At 37.2% G+C, this 22,048-nt stretch overlaps 1 protein-coding gene across 9 annotated transcripts in view; it reads right to left on the reverse strand.

Annotated features, from left to right (window-relative positions):
- The window catches only part of LOC135214284 (transmembrane ascorbate-dependent reductase CYB561-like), a 46,999-nt gene that overhangs the window by 15,556 nt on the left and 9,395 nt on the right, over window positions 1-22,048 (reverse strand). The window contains exon 1 of one of the 9 annotated variants that reach the window (XM_064248412.1): window positions 16,816-16,948. The exons of 4 other annotated variants lie outside the window; for them this stretch is intronic. The gene's annotated coding sequence lies outside the window, so the exon portion shown is untranslated. Of the gene's footprint in view, window positions 1-4,689; window positions 4,808-12,829; window positions 12,852-16,815; window positions 16,949-22,048 lie in introns of those variants that run through there. 4 more of the 9 variants (XM_064248413.1, XM_064248409.1, XM_064248407.1 and 1 more) reach the window with 4 other exon arrangements.

Genomic DNA, 22,048 nt, shown 5'->3' on the forward strand with positions numbered 1-22,048 from the left:
GAATGGGGATACACGGACGATGATGAATGGGTGACGAAGGGTGATGCAATATAATAAATTCTGTTTTAAACAACAATTGAAAAAAAATTGCACTAAACCAGAAATATTTAAAAAATTCTCAAACTACAATTAAAAAACTGGTGTATTAAACAACAAATATTTAATATTTGTTGTTTAATACACCAGCAATATTAACAAAATTTATTAAACCATTAATAGTTTTCAAAATCATTTGTATTAAACCACAATTAAAATAACTTTTATTAACCCAATTAAAATACTTTTGTATTAAACCAGCAATATTTAAAAAAATTATTAAACCATGATTAGTTTTAAAATCATTTGTATTAAACCACAAATAAACTAAAATTGGTATTAAACCAAATAGTTTTAAAATATTTTGTATTAAACCACAATTAAATAAATTTTGGTATTAAACCATTGTTTTTTTTTAATTTGGTATTGAACCACAAAGTTTTAAAATAATTTGTATTAAACCACAATGAAATAAACTGTGGATTAAACCATTATATTTATAATAATTCTAAAAAGTATACTTCTTTTTGTCAGCAATGACTTAAACCGTACTGCTGCGAGCAAATATATACATAGCTCTTGACGCACGCACGCCTTCCTGATTAACTCGCACATAACTAAAACATAAGTAAACCACTACCGCAAACCAGGGCGGATCCTGAAATAAACCTCCAGTACACAACTGGACTTGATACTAAAACTTCATAATTATGCGTCTACATTGCCTCAGAGTCAAGGCGAAAGGTCTTGTATTCAGCGGTTTCACTTTCCTTGTGGCCACTCTCTCTCTCTCTCTCTCTCTCTCTCTCTCTCTCTCTCTCTCTCTCTCTCTCTCTCTCTCTCAGTTAATCGTCCTGTGGATTCTGGGGCATATGTTTGCAGTCTAAAAATAACCTTCCGTCTAAAACTCTTGGACCTCTCTAAAGGAGATGTACTGTTGCAGTGCTTGCCGGTGACGTCACTGAAAAGAGACTACAATGTACCTGGTGACGTCACTGAAAAGGCACCACAATATACCTGGGAGCTTTTACCCGAGGACTGTAAAAAAAATAAAAGCTAAAAATACAAAAAGAAAGCCAAGAAGCTCGGACGTTCACAAACACGTCGAAGCTTGGAAACAGTAGAGAGCATGTGAGAGAAAAAAAAAACGGTCTTTTAGTTGAAGCCTTACAAGGTGTTAAGTTAAAATGCCTATTACGTTGGTTTGGCAAGACCTAAGACCTAAGAGAGCTTCACCAGTATTCGTTTTCATCTCGACACCTTAATATCAGTCCGAGGGTAGGCCCTATACCTCCTATCAACTACCTAAAATGAGAAATAACCTGGTAACAAGCACTTGTGAGTCTAGGCTTTTTGGCCGCCAAGTCCTGAGGTGAGCACCAGGCCTCTACTTCACCTTATTAACTTAAAATCTGTTCGAGTATGGGCCATTGCTTTGTTGTACCATGAATACAGTACGCCAACTTTGCAAGCATTCAGCACCTGTCACAATGAGTCTGACTATAGATTTTTCCACACGTGAGTAGCTGGGGGTGTAACTTGTGTAACTTGATGCCGAAGCGCTACGGCCTCTGTCGCTTATACACTGTTCAGCGGAGGCCATAGCACAGTTATCTATTAGACCAACGACACCTTTCGGACTCTCTCTCACTCAACCACGGCCCTGGCCCCCCCCCCCCCCCCCCCCCCCCCCCCCCCCCCCCCCCCCCCCCCCTCAGTGCTAGTTGGTAACAACGTGTGAGCATTGCCATTACGTTAAAGTCATAAAGATCTTCCTCTCTACGAGTTATATGAACGATTTACCACCTGTAGGCCCGTTTTCTTTGGCTTGTACATTGCAATCAACCCTTCATTCTACATTTTCAGTTCTCTCCTTCAGGAAATCTTCGAAAGCTCTACTCGCAAGGGCGCCTAAGTTCAGCAACCCTATTGAGCCTGGTCTATCTGCAAAACGAAGCACTGGTGAGTCTAGGTTAGTTTGGAGAGATCTGAAGTCGGCACCAGCAGACCTCGATGTTCACCTCAATACCTTACAATTAGAATAACTTCCAGCAGACAGCCTTGCTAGTGTAAATCGCCAAAAAGCGAGAAATCATCTTCAGGACTAGCTTCCAAAAGGCCTTTTTAGCCAACAAATGATCACTGTCCAGTTTTCAGAACTCAACCGGCATTCTCGCTCGCACTTGGAATACCCACGTGTTGCCAAGAGAGGGCGAATGAAACGTAAACCAGCATTATTGAGAGAGAGAGAGAGAGAGAGAGAGAGAGAGAGAGAGAGAGAGAGAGAGAGAGAATAGCATCCACGCACTCCAGTTTCAAATTCTGGGGGTTACTATATAAAGGCGTGCCTTCATTTCTTCTCAAGTTTCGCGGGTAAGAGTTGGACCTCCACATTCAACAAGACAGGTCGTAGAATAAAAACCACGGAGGGGGGGGGGGGTGTTTACTAAACCTTACGACATCTATAACCATGGACTTCAAATGAACCACAGTTAAAAGAAAGCTCCCAAAAGAAGTCCTCTGTCATATTCCTAAGTTCTGGAAATCAACCGTATTTTCAATCAACCAAGGTAATTCACAAAAAAGCGTTCTATGTCCTATATCCTATTTAAGAGCAGAAATTTGTCTTTACAGAGTAAAGAAACACTTATAGTTCCATCGGTGGCCTTCAAACAATAATAATAATAATAATAATAATAATAATAATAATAATAATAATAATAAAATCACGGCCATATTATATATATATATATATATATATATATATATATATATATATAAATAAAGACATCCTTTATTTTGTTATGACTACCGGTTTCGGAGTAACTGTCTCCATCAACAGGTCTATACAAAAACACAGAAAGAAAAAAAATCACTAAATTACAATCGATCCTTAGAATGATGAAGTAATGTTACACAAAGGTTACATTGTATATATAATATAAAAAAAAGAGTAATGTACAAGCATAAAAAAAGGAAAGGAAGCAATATTAAAAAAAAAGTAAATACCTGCATCATGAAGGCATACAAACATACACACTAAAAATTTAAAAACACAACATCTCCGTGGACCTCACGTTGTTACTGAAGGAAGGTTTCAACTTTAGTGTAAAGAGTAGACTTTCTACTACTATTGCCAGCTCCATGGGGGCCACTCGACTACAGAGAATGGAAAATGAATCTAACCTTAGAAGGTGATCACTATTTTCTGCGTGATCCCGTATGGCACTGAATGATGGTTTTGTTAAAAGCCTGTTTGTCCTAACTGATCTTCCTAAGGCCCCGTCCACACGGCCGAGCTTTGCTCGACGAACTTTGTTCGATGTGACGTCAGAAGCGGAGAAAATGCGGTAAAGTTCTGACTTTTCCCGCTGTTTCTCCGCTTCTGACGTGACATCGGACAAAGTTCGTCGACCAAAGCTCGACCGTATGGACGGGGCTAAGTATTCAAACCATCGTACACGTGCTTGGCGCATTGTCTTTCCCACGTAAATTTGATTACAGCAACTGCACTCGTATTTATAAACAACACGAGACAATGGTACACTTAGGCTTGAACACTACCCTAACATTAACTTGGATAAAATTCTCTTAATTTTTAGTAGTCTATTTTTAACAGAAAAACTCTTATTACCATAGAAAAGCATGTTTAGTGTGTATGTTTGTAAGCCTTCATGATGCAGGTATTTACTTCTTTTAATATTGCTTCCTTTCCTTTTTTTATGCTTGTACATTACTCTTTTTTTTTTTAATTATATATACAATGTAACCTTTGCGTAACATTACTTCATCATTCTGAGGATCGTTTGTAATTTAGTGTTTTTTTTCTTTCTGTGTTTTGGTATAGACCTGATGATGGAGACAGTTACTCCGAAACCGGTAGTCATAACAAAATAAAGGATGTCTTATGTACAAGTGCTGGTTTTACCCTTTCTATCAAGACTCCGTTTTCCAAGGGATAGATCAGTTGCAGATATATTATATATATATATATTATATATATATATATATATATATATAATATATAAATATTATAACATCAAAATAGATAAATGATGTATTAACACATGCATACATGCAAACACATATATGTAAATATATATTATATATATTTTTAACATCAAAATAGACAAATGCAAAATAAATTTATATACATATAATATATATATATATATATATATATATATATATATATATATATATGTGTGTGTGTGTGTGTGTGTATGTATACATGCGTGTGCGTATGTACGTATTATCACACCATACAATTAACATCGTAATAGAAAAATGCAAACAGTGAGCGTAATCGGCCCATAACCATTTACATGAAAATTAACAAACTACTTTTAACTTATGAAGACAGTCACTACACTTGAAATGTCTGCACTAGTAAAAAAAAAAATAAAATGACACTTGTGACAACACAAAAACAACCCTGGTTCGTCATTTTCTTTTGCAAAGTAAACACAAACACACGAACACAGAAGCAAATTCCGTAAACGAATTAAATATCCATCAGGGTTCTCGAGGTGTAACCATATGTCAATAGCCGCGTAGTCTCTTGAGAGTAACTTGGAAGATTTCCTCGATTTCTCTCAACAATTCAAGGGAACAGACTTCGGGGATTTACAACTGAAAGGATTATATATGTACAGCAAAACAGCCCCGGCCGGGAATTATCCGACGAGCGAGAGAGAAATAGAGGGAGGGAGAGAGTGAGAGAGACAGAGAGAGAGGGCTCTTGACTCCCTGACGTCTGATAACCAACTGACTGCTGGGAGCCTGGGACTCAGGCCTCAGCACGGGACCAGGGACTGGACTAGAGGCGGAGCGACAAGACACAAGAGTCAGTCACTGGAATGGGTTCGTCCCGGTGTGGGGTCGGACTTTCAGGTCTGTGGTTCGGATGGAGAAGGAGGAGGAGGATGAATAATTCAATTTTCATTCGGAGGACTTAAAAACTTGATAAACAAAGAAACTTTTTTGTTTTTCACGACGACATATCTCAGCCAAATTAAACTTTTGTTTTTTCTGTCACAACTGAACTGATTCGTTGGATACTTTAACGAATGATTTGACTGAGGTGCTCATCTCAATTCAAAATATACCTGTCTACATCACCATGCAGAATCTGACGAATTTTGGAGTGAGCCACTGGTCTTAATCGTCCAAATAACTTAAGAAAATTTAAAAGTAACCAACTGGTCTCAATCAACCAAATAACTTAATTAATTCAAAAGTAACCCACTGGTCTCAATCAACCAAATAACTTAATTAATTCAAAAGTAACCCACTGGTCTCAATCATCCAACTAACTTTTAAGAGAATTGAAAAGTAATTCAAAAGTAACCCACTGGTCTCAATCGTCCAACTAACTTAGAGAATTGAAAAGTAATTCAAAAGTAACCCACTGGTCTCAATCGTCCAACTAACTTAAGAGACTGCAAAAGTAATTCAAAAATAACCCACTGGTCTTAATCGTCCAACTAACTTAGAGAATTTAAAAGTAATTCAAACTTAACCCACTGGTCTCAATCGTCCAACTAACTCTTAAACGCCTATTGGACGTACTTTACGTCGAGATAAATTGTCTGTCGGGTGCCGATTTAACGTATTTTACGTCGACATAGAAAAGTTTTTTTTTTAAATTAGCGAAGAAATACTTATAGGCCTACTAGCCAAAAGCTTTTGAATCACGCGTCTTGGGGGATGCTGGGAGTTCACGAATCAAGGTGTTGATTTGTTTACAATCGTTACGCAGGCGCGCAAGCGTGAATTTCTTTCTTATCGCACTAAAAAGTATCAGTGACACATCTCGGAAATTATTTCGTCACTTTGACATAATTTTTGCACCATTTTAAATTAGCCGTTACATGGATTATTATATATGAAAATGTGCGCAATTTCATGTAGAATACAACAACAAAATACTCATGATTGTAGCTTTCATCAATTTTGAAATATTTTCATATAAATAACGATGTGCCAAAATTTCAACCTTTGGTCAACTTTGACTCTACCGAAATGGTCGAAAAACGAAATTGTAAGCTAAAACTCTTATATTTTAGTAATATTCAATCATTTACCTTCATTTTGCAACAAATTGGAAGTCTCTAGCACAATATTTCGATTTATGGTGAATTTATGAAAAAAAAACTTTTTCCTTACGTCCGCGCGGTAACTCTTCCGAAAAAAATCATACGTGCTATTGTCGTAATGTTTGGACCATTTTAAATTAGCCGTTACATAAAGTTTTATATATGGAAATGTGCGCAATTTCATGCACAATACAACTAAATACAACCCATGGTTGTAGCTTTTATCAGTTTTGAAATATTTTCATATAAATAACGATAAGTGCCAAAATTTCAACCTTCGGTCAACTTTGACTCTACCGAAATGGTCGAAAAACGCAATTGTAAACTAAAACTCTTATATTTTAGTAATATTCAATAATTTACCTTCATTTTTGCAACAAATTGGAAGTCTCTGGCACAATATTTCGATTTATGGTGAATTTATGAAGAAGAAAAAAAAAAACATTTTCCTTACGTCAGCGCGGTAACTCTTCCGAAAAAATCATACGTGCAATTGTCGTAATGTTTGCAGTTTGCACCATTTCAAATTTGCCTTTACATAAAGTTTTATATATGAAAATGTGCGCAATTTCATGTAGAATATAACAAAATGTAATGTAAGGTTGTAGCTTTTATCATTTTCGAAATATTTGCATATAAATCACGATAAATAAAAAAAAAACCACGTTCGGTCAACTTTGACTCTACCGAAATGGTAAAAAAACGCAATCGTAAGCTAAAATTCTTACAGTCTAGTAATATTCAGTCATTTATCTTCATTTTGAAACAAATTTGAAGTCTCTACCACAATATTTAGATTTATGGTGAATTTAAAAAAAAACTTTCCTTCCCTCCGAGCGCGGATTCTCCGCCGCAAATCTCCGAAATGCGAACGTCGCATTCTCGGAATATTTGCTCCGTTTCATATTAGGCGATTCAAAGAGTTTTATATATGAAACTGTGCGCAATTTCATGTAGAATACAACAAAAAATAATTGAAGATTGTGGCTTTTTTCATTTTCGAAATTGTTTGCATATAAAAAAATATATAAAAAAATTCGACATTCGGTCAACTTTAACTCGTCCGAAATGGTCGAAAACTGCAATTGTAAGCTAAAACTCTTACAGTATAGTAATAATCAATCACTTATCTTCATTTTGAAACAAATTTGAAGTCTCTAGAACAAAATTTAGATTTATGGTGAATTTTTGAAAAAAAAACATTTTTTTACGTCGGCGCGTTACGAATTCATGCATCATTTTGTGAAAATATTTTCTCTGCGTTGCTTTGATCGTTTTACAATGTGTTATATACCAAAATGATCGCAATTTAGTGTAAAATAAAACGAAAAAAAAAATAACTCGTTAGCTTTAACCGTTATGCTCAGAGCGCAATTTGAATACAATTATATATGAAATTTGGTTTTCGCGCTATCATTTATCGCATTATTTATATATGATAATTATATTTTTTCCATTTCTGATGATTGCATACTAGACTTCAGGCAATGGCAAAAAAAAAAGGTCCAAAAATGAACTCTTAATCTTGAAAACTAAGCGCGGTGATATTTTTTGAAAAAAATATTTTTTCCGCTACCGCGCTCACTCTGAGACCCCCAGGCATACGGGAGACGATTTTTAATATACTGCTTAGGTGTTTAAGGGCTAACTTAAGAGAATTCAAAAGTAATTAAAAAATAACCCACTGGTCTCAATCATTCAACTTACTTAGAGAATTTAAAAGTAATTCAAACTTAACCCAATGGTCTCAATCGTCCAACTAACTTACGAGAATTTAAAAGTAATTCAAAAGTAACCCACTGGACTCAATCGTCCAACTAACTTACGAGAATTTGAAAGTAATTCAAAAGTAACCCACTGGTCTTAATCATCCAACTAACTTACGAGAATTTAAAAGTAATTCAAAAGTAACCCACTGGACTCAATCGTCCAACTAACTTAAGAGAATTTAAAAGTTAATTAAAAAGTAACCCCAATTGGCGTTCCTTAAAACGTCCAAACCTTACTAAGAAGGAAGAATTTTTGAAAGTAATTCAAAAGTAACCCACTGGTCTTAATCGTCCAACTAACTTAGAAGAATTTGAAAGTAATTCAAAAGTAACCCACTGGTCTTAATCGGTCCAACGAACTACGAAGAATAAAAGTTTTAAAAATTCAAAAAAACCCACAAAAAAACTGGACTCCCCAATCGTTCCAACTAACTTAAGAGAATTTGCCAAGTAATCAACAAAAGTAACCCACTGGTCTCAATCGTCCAACTAACTTACGAGAATTTGAAAGTAATTCAAAAGTAACCCACTGGACTCAATCGTCCAACTAACTTAAGAGAATTTAAAAGTAATTCAAAAGTAACCCACTGGACTCAATCGTCCAACTAACTTAAGAGAATTAAAAGTAAATTCAAAAGAACCCACTGGTACCTTAAATCTTCCAACTTAATTAGAAGAATTTGAAAGTTAATTCAAACGTAACCCACTGGTCTCAATTTCGGTTCCAAAAAAAAAAAAAAACTACAACTTAAAGAAGAATTTAAAAAGTTAATTCAAAAGTAAACCCACCTGGTCTTAATGTCAATAATTAGAAGAATTGAAAAGTAATTCAAAAAGTCATACCCACTGGGACTCCAACGCCCAACTAACTTAGAGAATTGAAAGTAATTCAAAAAGAACCCACTAGGTCCAACGTTTCCAAACACTAACTTAAAGAGAATTGAAAAGTAATCAAAAAGTTAACCCATGGTCTAATCGGTCCAACTAACTTAAGAGAATGAAAAGAATTCCAAAAGTAAAAAGGAACCCAATAGTCTCAATCGTTCAAACTATACTTAAGAGAATTTAAAAGTTAATTAAAAAGTAACCCCACTGGTCTCAATCATCAACTAACTTATGAGAATTTAAAAGTAATTCAAAAGTAACCAACTTGGTTCTTAATCGTCCAACAACTTAAGAGAATTAAAAGTAATTCAAAGTAACCCACCTGGTTCAATCGTCCAACTAACTTAAGAGAAATTTAAAAAGTAAATTCAAAAGTTTAAACCCATGGTTTCTTAATCCAACTAACTTAAGTGAATTTGAAAAGAATAATTAAAAGTTAACCCACTGGTCTAATCTCCAACTTAACAAGAGAATTTGAAAAGTAATTCAAAAGTAACCACTGGTTCTTAATCGTCCAAACCAACTTAAGAAGAATTTTAAAAGTAATTCAAAAGTAACCCACTGGTCTTAATCGTCCAACTAATTTAAGAGAATTGAAAAGTAATTCAAAAGTAACCCACTGGTCTTAATCGTCCAACTAACTTAAGAGAATTTAAAAGTAATTCAAAAGTAACCCAGGTCCGCAATCGTTCCAACTAACTTAAGAGAAGAAAAAGTAATTCAAAAGAACCCACTGGTTCTTAATCGTTTCCAACTAAACTTAAGGGAATTTGAAAAGTAATTCAAAAAGAAACCCACTGGTCTAATCGTCCAACTAACTTAAGGAAGGAAAAGTAATTCAAAAAGTTAAACCCACTGGTCTTAACGTCCAAACTAACTTAAAGAAGAATAAAAGTAATTCAAAAGTTAACCCACTGGTCTTAATCGTTCCAACTAACAAGCGGGAATTAAAAGTAATTCAAAAGTAAACCCATTGGGTTAATCGTCCAAACTAACTTAGAAATTTAAAAGTAAATTCAAAAGTACCCCTGGTCAAATTCGTCCAACTAACTTAAGAGGAATTGAAAATAATTCAAAGAAAAAACCCACTGGGTTCTTAAGTCCAACCTAACTTTGAAGGGAATTTGAAAGTAATTAAAAGTAACCCACTGGTCTTAATCGTCCAAAATAACTTAGGGAATTTAAAAGTAAATTCAAAACCCGGTAAACACCCACTGGACAACAAAACGTCCCAAACTAACTTAAAGAAGAATTGAAAAAGAATTCAAAAAGTAACCCTCCGCCGTCTTAATCGTTCCAACAATTCAAGAGAAATTTTAAAAGTAATTCCAAAAAGTTAACCCACCTGGGTCCTTAAATCGTCCAACTAACTTATGAGAATTTAAAAGTAATTCAAAAGTAACCCACTGGTCTCAATCGTCCAACTAACTTATGAGAATTTAAAAGTAATTCAAAATAACAGTAACAAAACAATTGTCTCCCAATCATCACTAACTTGGGAAAGAAAATAAAAGTAATCAAGTAACAACTTGGTTTCTATCGTCCAACTAACTTAAGAGAATTGAAAAGTAATTCAAAAGTAACCCACTGGTCTTAATCGTCCAACTAACTTAAAACGAATGAAGTAATCAAAAAGTAAAAGAATTGTCTAATCGCCAACTAATTCAAAGAAGAATTGAAAAAGTAATTCAAAAGTAACCCACTGGTCTCAATCATCCAACTAACTTATGAGAATTTAAAAGTAATTCAAAAGTAACCCACTGGTCTCAATCGTCCAACTAACTTAAGAGAATTTAAAAGTAATTCAAAAGTAACCCACTGGTCTCAATCATCCAACTAACTTATGAGAATTTAAAAGTAATTCAAAAGTAACCCACTGGTCTCAATTGTCAAACTAACTTAAGAGAATATAAAACCAGCGTCCGGAAGAAACTGCATTACACCAAAAATCAGACAAGGAACAGAAAAGTCCGCTCTGAGAGAGAGAGAGAGAGAGAGAGAGAGAGAGAGAGAGAGAGAGAGAGAGAGAGATTCCAAGTGCGGTGCCACCTCGGAATGCAATAAGCGAAATACCAGGGATGATTGAACGGGTACCACCAGACATGCCCAGCACCTTAAACGATTTCTCGAAAATTCCTATAGGGGTGATTTTTCCCACCTTGGGAGGGGGAGGTTGGGGGAAGGGATGGGGTAGGTACATAGTAGGAAATGGATAGGGGGTGGGTGGGGGTAGGGGGGAAGTGAACAGCTTCCTACTCACTTTCGTGCCCATTGATAAAGAATTTCTCAAATGACGTTCTTGGATGGGGGAGGGATAGATAGAAAGGAGTTGGAAGGGGGGAGAGGGGGTAAGGGAGAGAGAGAGAGAAAGAGAGAGAGGGGGGGGGTGTCTGCCCTTCGATAAAGCGAGGTCTCTCTCTCTCGCGATACTTGGGCCGTCAAGAGATGATGGAGGAAATTTGACGATATCGGTAAAATCATCGACTTTCCTCATTTTCGTTCGATCTTGGGATCTCAACAGCTGGGCGGGGAGAGGGTAACAATACCCACTGACACACCAAGACCATACGCGTGTATACATAAATACACAAGCGTATAAACACACACACACATAAATGTCATCTGCAAACCACAGAGAACCCCACAAAGGGCATAAATGATCCACCACTAACCGTTGTCTAGTTTTCACGAAAGGCTGGAACTGACAGGAACAAGCGCTTGTCAAGCCTTCCAGAATTTCCTTGCAGAGATCTACTGACGCCACAAACTGACACAAACGCTTACAGTCTGAATATACTGTTTGTGCTTTAATAGCGAGATTATTATAATTATTATTATCATTATATTATCCAGAAGACTTACAGAACGAACGAACCCACCAAAGAGACCAGTGACTTGAAATTCAAGCTTCCAGAGACTATGTTTGGTGTCAGTTTGAAAGAAGATACAGAAAATAAAAGAAGAAATCGGCTGTTGGAGAATGAAAAGAAAAGATAAAATGTCAAATGAATCAATGAATCGATAAGAGTATGGATTTATTATAGAAATACAAGGTAAATTGTCTCTGGGAGACTTCCAGTCCAAAAAGACCCCTGGAACTGGTTTTTCTCAGATCCAGAGAGAGCACCATACACCAATTTGTGCGCGCCAGTCTGTTGGGGGTAACCTCGGTAAGAGCGGATGGTTTTCGCTTACTCGGGGAGTAAGCCTACAAACTACTTTGCTGTTGTTGTTCGGGCAGGGGGTGGGATAGGCCTATGGAAGAGCCTATAAAAAAAAATGTCTGAAAAAGGTGTTTCGCGTTGAGTTAAAGATACGGGAGTTTTAGGATAGGATGTTTATGATTTATTTATTAGAATGAAAATGCAAACATTAAATCATGTGCGTGTTTAACAGCACAGAACAATTATTTCTAATAAAATACAGCATATTTATTTTAATGTACGTTGGTGAAAGAATGCTCTATTTGACCGTGGATTTTAGCACGTTTTAATTTATGTTAAAAGTTACGAATATAATGTTTACAACTTATGCAAGAGGGGAAAAAATTCTTGCACGCGCCCAGAGTGAGCTGGAGGTCGCATCACGCCTCGTTTTTTTCCCCTCTGGCAAAAAAGCAACCATCACATTGGAAGGACGTCCTTTTTATAATCACTTAATTAAATCAGAGTACTTGCAATGGCTCCATGTCCAACAAACTCTTCCTTTTTATCTTTTAATTACTCACTTTCATCTCGTGATTATTAAGAAACTTCAAGGGAAGTTGCCATCTTGAAAGTGACATATCTATGGGATGGGAAAATTCCCTATTTATTAGATTAGAGTCCTGGAGATGATGATGATGATGATGATGATGATGATGATGATGACAACTTAAACTTCCAAGAGAGAACTTGACAGGAACCTATCGATGAATGTTTCGTATAAGTTACAATCTCCTACCGCCCACAATTACTATGCAAACATACTTATTCCTTCGGGGAATTCACGACTAGAGATCTTTTTAAACCAATTCACAACAAACAAACAGTGTCAACCTACCACTGGATAACAACACTCCACACGTGTGACAAGATCTGAGCGGCGTCCAGATACACAGCTGTTGTGGCACAGAGTGCAACACCAGAAATAAACACAAACGTACAAGTGCACTTCTCGGCCTGATCAAGTTGCCAAATGTTGCCACACGTCTCCAAAATCTCCTTTTCGGCTTCCAGCTTGGAGGATGTACTTACCAGAGAGAGAGAGAGAGAGAGAGAGAGAGAGAGAGAGAGAGAGAGAGAGAGAGAGATACAAGGATTAGGATGTCTCAAAGACTTGTTCGTCCATCCTAAGAGGAGACATCGTGTGCACACTTATCTGTAGGAGCAGGTTTTACTGTGCATTCACGGTGTCCTAATGATTTCGTCTAGCTTTCTTTTAAACTCTTCTACGCTGTTGCTGTTTACAACTTCCGGTGGCAGTTTATTCCACGATTCGCATATCTTGTACGTAAAGAAGTTCCCACAATGGGATGTGTAGTATCTCTTCAGTTCTAGTTTCCATCCATTAATCTTCGTAAAAAAAAATGTGATAAAACTGGACTTCCAACTAACAGGAAAGATAAAAAAAAAAACTCTGCTCAGAACATCTGGCTTCACATGACAGGTGGTGCTGGCTGATTCTAATTAGCAATGGATGCTGCTCAAAATGTTGGATTGCTCAGCTAAGCCCCCTTCCTGTTGCTCATCAGATTGTGCTATTCATTCCTGGGCAATTTCATGATTGAGCATAATTACCAAGGCACAAAAAACGACGAATAGAATGCCTTGCCTGCAATAGCATCTGTATAGCCACTAAGGTATAAGACGTCAATCAATTATAAGGACTTATGGAGGTCATATTCGTATCGTTGTCTAACATAAGCCGCAATTTTATTACTGTTATTATTACTGACGACGTGATGCCATGGCTGTCTGCCTACCTACCAGGGAAGCTTCGAAGAATGTGTCCATTCGTGAGTCAGGAAGATCTGCCTTAAGGAAAGTAATTAAATTGTAAAATTTACGAAAAGAAACGAAGAATGGAAAAGGGGATATTTCCTTCCAGAAATGCTGGAAAATTCCAAATCAACAAAGGTATGGGAGCATGAAATTCTCTCTCCTCTCTCTCTCTCTCTCTCTCTCTCTGTGACAATGAAACTCACTCCTAGCTTGCAACTTGCGTCACAATTTTCTCTCTCTCTCTCCTCTCTCTCTCTCTCACACGCACAAACACACGCTCTCTCTCTCTCTCTCTCTCTCACTCTCTCTCTTATAAAGAAACCTGCTCTTAGCCATCATCAAACGGCAGCGTAAAATCCAGAGTAGAAAAGAGAGATCACATGATCAATGTGATTCCACAGTAATCCTTGGCTCCCTTTGAGACAACACGGTTCCTCCCCTACAATCCTCGAGGATCCTTTTTTTGTAAGTCGGGCATACACGGAAAGGTTACAAAAGGAGCTTTCAAAAAGAACGTATAGTACAGGGGCTCTATAAGCCCTACCTGTTCCAAGGTGTGATCACGAGTGAATACTATAAACACACACACATACATATGTATATATATACATACATACACATACATATATGTATGTATATATATATATATATATATATATAATTGTTGACAACCTTCAACCTCTGGAAAAAGGGAAACATAAGTAGGTAGACAATTCCAGAGCTTGGTAGAAAAGGGAACGAAACAGCCAGTAACCTTTGCTAATGCTAAGAACGAATCTTCCCGGAGGACTGACTGAACTAATACCTGTAAAAAAAAAATGAGCAGAAAAGCAGCTCTTACGCTCATCAGAAAACCATACACCATCACGATCTACCATAATACATCTCTCAGTAACTACAGGAGGGTCAATACATCCTGAATACAGCTTGAGTCACCCTAAATGCTATCTCTACCAGATAACGTATCAGTGGCCGACTCGCTAAATAGCAAGCAGTGGATGTTAGAGATTATCCTCTGCTCAATGTCACAGATGTTAGGGTAAATCAACAGTGTATTAGGTTATAATATTTACCCAATCTGAGCACCATTTCCCCAACATTAAACTGATGCCTTCCGAGGCTACCTCTATTTTTTTGAGGTTAAGAAAAAGCATACTCTATATCTCTCTCTCTAGTTTAGACGCAGCCGGCCTATGCCATAAGGAATGCTGGTGTACCAGACTTCATGACTCTGTCCAAACCCAGAGGTATAAGGGGTTATCGTAACCTGACAGTAAGCTGCACTGGGAGCTTAAAAACACGAGTAGAATTGTTCTACTTCTGAATACTTTGATATAATTTTTCAGGCTTAGTCCTGACGTGAATATCTGAAAAGGGTATAGAGCCAGCATTCTCTCTGTGTCACTCTCTCAAGATATGTAACAAGTAGAATAAACTGCCACCAGAAGTTGTAAACAGCAACAGTGTGGAAGAGTTTAAAAGAAAGCTGGACAAAATCATTTGGACACTGTGAATGCACAGTAACAACTGCTCCTACAGATAAGTGAGCACACGATGTCTCCTCTTAGGATGGACTAACAAGTCTTTGAGACATCCTAACTAATTCTTTGTAACTCCTTGTAACTCACTTTCTGCATCCTTCCTTCATCCACTGTCACACAATTTTAACCTTTCTCTCTCTCTCTCCTTTTTTCTCGCCTTCAACACCATTTGTCGTAAAAACAAGTACAGAAGAAGAAGAAGAAGAAGAAAAAGAAGAAGAAGAAGAAGAAGAAGAAGAAGAAGAAGAAGAAGAAGAAAAAGAAGAAGAAGAGAGAGAGAGAGAGAGAGAGAGAGAGAGAGAGAGAGAGAGAGCGCCTACATAAATGCATCCTTAGTCCGGAATCTGAAGGATCATGGTACACAGTGAACCCTTTCTTCTGCCACAGTTGAATCACTGTGTCATTACTCTCTCTCTCTCTCTCTCTCTCTCTCTCTCTCTCTCTCTCTCTCTCTCCGTTTACTTCACGGGTATCTTTCTCCCTGACCATAGCCTCTTTCTCTCCTAAGCTGCATACACAACACCTTTGCCTTACACCCACTTTCACATCAAACCAGTCACTCACCTTAACACATATACTTAAACATTTCATTTTTATTGAAAGTAAAAAAAATTTTTTTACACACGTATATAAAGAGAGAGAGAGAGAGAGAGAGAGAGAGAGAGAGAGAGAGAGAGAGAGAGAGAGAGAGCACCATATGCTATTCTCTACAACCCTCCATCCGTGCAATAACTACACTCGACTACCCATCAGGTACATATAGTCCACTACCTAAGTCAATACTGGGATGCGGTAGCTAGTCCCACGCCCTGACAGAAGCATCTACAGTAGTATCTATGTATTGGTGGTCCTCCATTCAGGAACTGACCATCCCCAACATTGAATAGTTTTGCACCTATGATATGTATATATAATATATTTAAATTTTATAATATATATAATTATAGTCTGACCACTTGATTTAAATAATTCCATATTTACCCTAAAGGAGGATCTCTCTCTCTCTCTCTCTCTCTCTCTCTCTCTCTCTCTCTCTCTCTCTCCTCTCTCCTCTCTCTCTCTCTCTATATACTATATATATATATATATATATATATATATATATATATATATATGTGTGTGTGTGTGTGTGTGTGTGTGTGTGTGGTGTGTCTCACCACTTGACATTTACCTAATTCCATATTTACTTTAAAAGATATATAATCTTACCTGTTTCAGGCAAATATATTACAGTTTCTAGAAGCAGAAGGCCATAATAGGTCAATAATTATCCCAGACGACAGGTATAATAATAATAATAATAATCTCCACCAAGAACAGGTGTGAATGCCAGCAGCACCAGGTGCAACCATATGGCAGGCACCGCTTCCCGACCAAAACATGAGAGAATATTTTAGCACAGGGACGGAAATTCAAAGACACATCTACCACCAAAAAAAGGTCTGGTTCGAACCGAGGTCAACCTGCATGTAGGTCGTGGGAACCAACGAGCTCGTTTATTTACCGTGGTCGATGAACGCCTTCTTGGAGGTCAAGAAGAAGAAGAAGAACTCGGAACTACTCAGGCACTTGTTGAAGCCGGGGCAAAGGTACTTGCACTGTGCCAGTCTAAAACATATATCGATGAGAACCGCGTGTATGTGTGTGTGACAACTCCCGTCAGCCAATGGCGGGGCGAGACGTTATTTCCCGGCCAATGAGGGCGGCCGTAACATTTCAAACGGGCCAATGGGAGCGTCGCGCGGGAAACTTTGCCGGCAAATGAGAGCCCAAGCTGAGGGAATATTGATCTTCCGTGTATATGTACGTCGTATGCGCGCATCTTCTGCGGGGGAGGAGGATGCAACTTGACATTCTCCTTATCAACTAGTCTGCCGTACGGACAAGAAGGATGCCAGGGGTGCCACGTACGGTGCAGGATCTCATAGGACCTCGCGGCAACGAGGCAAGTGGTGGGGAGTCCCGTGACATGATCCTACGCAGGATGAACCCGCCCCCTCCTAAAAAAAAGGCTCGCTCGCCCGTCCAAGAGAACCAGGAGATAAAATGACGATCCACACTGATATAATATTTTCCTGTCTTTGGCGGAAGCCAGCTGTGAATTGTGAATTCAAGGAGAGAGAGAGAGAGAGAAGAGAGGATAGGAGAGACTTTTCGAGATGGAAGAAAGACGAGAGAGGAGACGAGGGACGAGAGGAGACGATGATGAGAGAGAGAGAGAGAGAGAGAGAGAGAGAGAGAGAGAAACTACTCTTCCGGGACGATATTCAAATCAACTTGAAAACATTCCAGAATGACCTTTGCTTTCAGCTTTCAGCTCCTGCCAAAAGCGTCATGTAGTTACGAGTTACCGTAAAAGAGAGAGAGAGACCTTACCTTACCTTACAGACCTTACATCTTGTTCGGGTTGCCCCAGGTCCCTCAGTGTGAGGCACCTCTAATGTCTACCAGAGAGTTGCTAGTACATCTTCCGGTATATTTTGCATCTTCCAATCTTGGATGGTCTGGGATGCAGTTTAGATATTTGTCGAGCTTATTCTTAAACACATCTACGCTCACTCCTGATATATTCCTCAGATGAGCTGGCAACGCATTGAATAGACGCTGCATTATCGATGCTGGTGCGTAGTGGATTAATGTCCTGTGTGCTTTCCTTATTTTTCCTGGTATAGTTTTGGGCACTATTAATCTACCTCTGCTTGCTCTTTCTGATATTTTTAGTTCCATGATATTTTCTGCTATTCCTTCTATCTGTTTCCATGCCTGAATTATCATGTAGCGTTCTCTTCTCCTTTCTAGACTATATAATTTTAAGAATTGTAGTCTTTCCCAGTAGTCTAGGTCCTTAACTTCTTCTATTCTAGCTGTAAAGGACCTTTGTACACTCTCTATTTGTGCAATATCCTTTTGATAGTGTGGGTACCATATCATATTGCAATATTCAAGTGGACTACGAACATATGTTTTATAAAGCATAATCATGTGTTCAGCTTTTCTTGTTTTGAAGTGCCGTAACAACATTCCCATTTTTGCTTTACATTTTGCCAACAGAGTTGCTATTTGATCATTGCATAACATGTTCCTATTCATCATCACACCAAGGTCTTTAACTGCTTCCTTATTTGTGATGGTCTCATTATTAGGTCCCTTATATGCATATAGCTTTCTTTCTCTGTCTCCATAATTTATTGATTCAAATTTATCAGAGTTAAATACCATCCTATTTACCTCTGCCCAATCATATACTTTGTTAAGGTCTCTTTGTAGAGCGTTCCTATCTTCATCACAAGTAATTTCTCTACTTATTCTTGTGTCATCTGCGAAACTACTCACTCTTGCGGCACACCGGATATTACCTTGGCTTCATCCGATTTCTCGTCGTTTGCAATAACTATCTGTTTTCTGTTGTGTAAAAATTCTTTTAACCATCTTCCTACTTTATCCACGATATTGTGTTTTCTAATTTTCTTCGCTAAATATATTATGGTCTACTTTATCAAAAGCTTTTGCAAAGTCTAAATAAACCACATCTGTTTCATTTCCGCTTTTCATATTTTTGAATATGTTCTCACGGTGGACTAACAGTTGGGTTTGTGTACTTTTTCCGGGTACGAAACCATGTTGTCCTTTATTAAACAAATTATTTTTTATTAAATGTTTCATAATATTTTTCTTCATTACCCTTTCATACACTTTCATAATATGTGATGTTAGACTCACAGGCCTATAATTACTTGCCTCTAGTCTTGATCCACTTTTGAAAGTAGGGGTAATATATGCTAATTTGTGCTCATCATAAATCTTGCCTGTATCTACACTTTGTCTTAATAATATTGCAAGTGGCTTTGCGATAGAATGAACTACTTTCTTTAACAAAATAGCAGGAATTTCCCATCAGGCCCGGCAGCAGCTCCATTTTTAATTTCATTAATAGCCTGCACAATATCAGCTTCATTAATATCTATGTCAGCTAAATATTCACTATTTTCATCCCTTACTTCTATATCATTATCTTCATTATCTATTCTAGGGGTGAATTCTCTTCTTATATCGTTCTGCCAGTATGTTGCAAATTTCCTTTTTTTCATTCGTTAATCTCCCTTCAATTCTCAGAGGGCCTATTTCTCTATTCTTCTTTTATTCATCTTCTTCGCATATGAGTATAATAGTTTGGGGTTTTGCTTGATATTTAATAGGGTTTTTTTCTTCCAAGTCCCGTTTTTCATTTTCTTTTGATTGTATAATCTTTTGTTCTGCATTTTCTATCTTACTTTTTAGTTCTATAACTTTCCATGCATTTTTTTCTTTTGCAAGACCTTTTTTCCACTTTCTGATTTTCTGGAACAAGATTCCTTCTGTCTCTTGGTATGCATGAATGATGTTTACTTTTCTTCTTCGGTAAATATTTTTCCACTATTTTCTCCAATATTATATAATATCTCCGTATTTACCCTTATGTAATCACTTACGAAAATGTTATCCCAATCTTTGTTTAATTCTTCATTAATTTCTGACCATTTTATACTGTAGAAGTTGTATTTTCCATATCCTTCCCACTTTTTCATTTCTTGCTTATCTCTATTTTCACTTGCTTTGGAATGAACTGTTAATTCTATGACATTATGGTCTGAAATACTCGCATTATAAACTATTATTTCTTTAACATAAATTCATCTCGTTCACAAATACTAGGTCTAAAGTATTTTCCTTTCTTGTTGGCAGGTGATTTATTTGTTGAATGTTGTATTCTAGTAGCATATCTAATAGCTTTTCAAATTGCCTCTTATTCTTCTGCACTACTATTACTCTCTTTTTTATATGTATAAGTACAACCACAATCTCCTATTCGTTCTTTCCATTCTACGAAAGGAAAGTTGAAGTCACCAGATAGGAGAATAGTCCAGTCCTTGTGATTTCTACATATATCATCCAATTTTTCAATTATTAAGTCAAACTCTTTAGTATTAGGAGGTCTATATATTACTATGTTCATCAATTTTTCAGATTCAAATTCTACCGCTATTAGTTCACATTCTGAGTTACTATATTTCTCATATATTTTCCTTGTTTTTTGTCTTTCCCATATATTGCGGTTCCCCTTGATTCCTATTTTTTCTATCTGATCTATAAGTTTGGAACCCTTTTATTTGATCATCATTCCCAGTCTCTTGGGAATACCAGGTTTCACTTATATTCATTATATCTATTTTCTTTTCATTTTGGGTTAGTTTTCTTCTAAGTACTCTATTTTTCTTTTTGAGTTACTCGTACTAAACCCTGCGCATTCATCACTATGATGGTTTGCGTGTTTTCTCCTTCATTTAATACTGGTAGTAATAAGGATTTTCCCATGTCTCTTTCCTGTTCTGGTATGTTGTTCTTTTTTTCATTTCCAGAAATTCTGACATTAAAAAATCCAATTTTTCCAATTTTCCATAATATTTGATCTTCCTTCATCATAATTATTCATTTTGTGTCTGAATCTGCAATTTTCTCCGTTTCTGCAATATCCTCTTGCATAATAAATACAGTTATTATCTCTTGAGTAGAATTTCGAGCTGATGCTTTGAATTTTTTTTGCTGACACCTCTGCATATCTCATTGGTGGTTTGCTTTCTCTTTTACCTGATATTCTTGATTTCTCTCTTTATTTGTTTCTTTCTTATTTTGGATTTTATTACTTGGTTGGTTATTTATTTGATTATGATTCATGGCTACAGGGTGCATATATGCATTTTTTGTCGAACTTACATCCTTTTCCTTCTTTTAGGTTTTACATATTTTTGGATGCAGATCTCTGCAATCATCCCCATAAATCCCTCTAAGTATGGCACAGTTTACCATATATTTCATAGTTTTGACATATCTTAGGATGTTTGTAGTAACATCTTTCTCCAAATCTGCAATTCCCTCTTTTCAAAAGGTTGCAGATTTTGTCTTTCTTGTCTATTTTTTCCTCTTTCCCGTCATTGTATAGATCTGGGTAGAGCCTCTTCGGGATTTGCTTTTCTGTTGTCATATCGTAATTTATTTCTTCGTAGGTATGCTGCTTTATTGCCTCATATGTAGTATCAATGAGTATCTCTGCATCCAGAGAGAGAGAGAGAGTAAATGATCAAATTAAAAACAATTTGGCGTAGAAATTTAAGAAAAGCCGCGTGCTATAAGCCTAATCCTCCACACGAGAAAAAAAGAATCACAGATTGAAATCCGAGAAGAGTTAACCGCAGACATCCACCTTTTGCTGGAAGACTGACCTTCAGAAATCTCGCCCACCTTCGGGCAATGAATAGGGGCACTGAAAGGACGCCTCATATACAGGACCGCCTTATACTCTAGTCCTAGTGGGTCTACCAAGGAGACTCTATGGACTACGTCCTGTGGGGGGGGGGGGGGGGGGGGGGGGTCTAAGAGCTTACTAAAAACCGGTCCATTACATAGACGAAGATATTTTAAGGTTCCTCGGACGGGAAGGAGGAAAATTCGTCCGAAATTCCCACATCAAGTCGTTTTCATTAAATTGTCCCGGGATATACACAGATCCTTACTTAACAGTTGAAAGCTAGGCTTACGACGTTAAAGAGGTCCTCCCCTTCTCCCCCAAAAGGAGTTCCTTATGGTCATAATGCACAGGGCAAATGCCCTGGCCACAAGAAGAGCTCTCCCCCCCACCCCCCAAAAGAATAGCTAAACGTATTTGGTTATATGATTCAGGAAGTCGTTAGCTTTCCAAATAA

The sequence above is a fragment of the Macrobrachium nipponense genome, chromosome 45 (genome assembly GCF_015104395.2).
Source record: "Macrobrachium nipponense isolate FS-2020 chromosome 45, ASM1510439v2, whole genome shotgun sequence".
Classification (NCBI taxonomy): Eukaryota; Metazoa; Arthropoda; class Malacostraca; order Decapoda; family Palaemonidae; genus Macrobrachium; species Macrobrachium nipponense.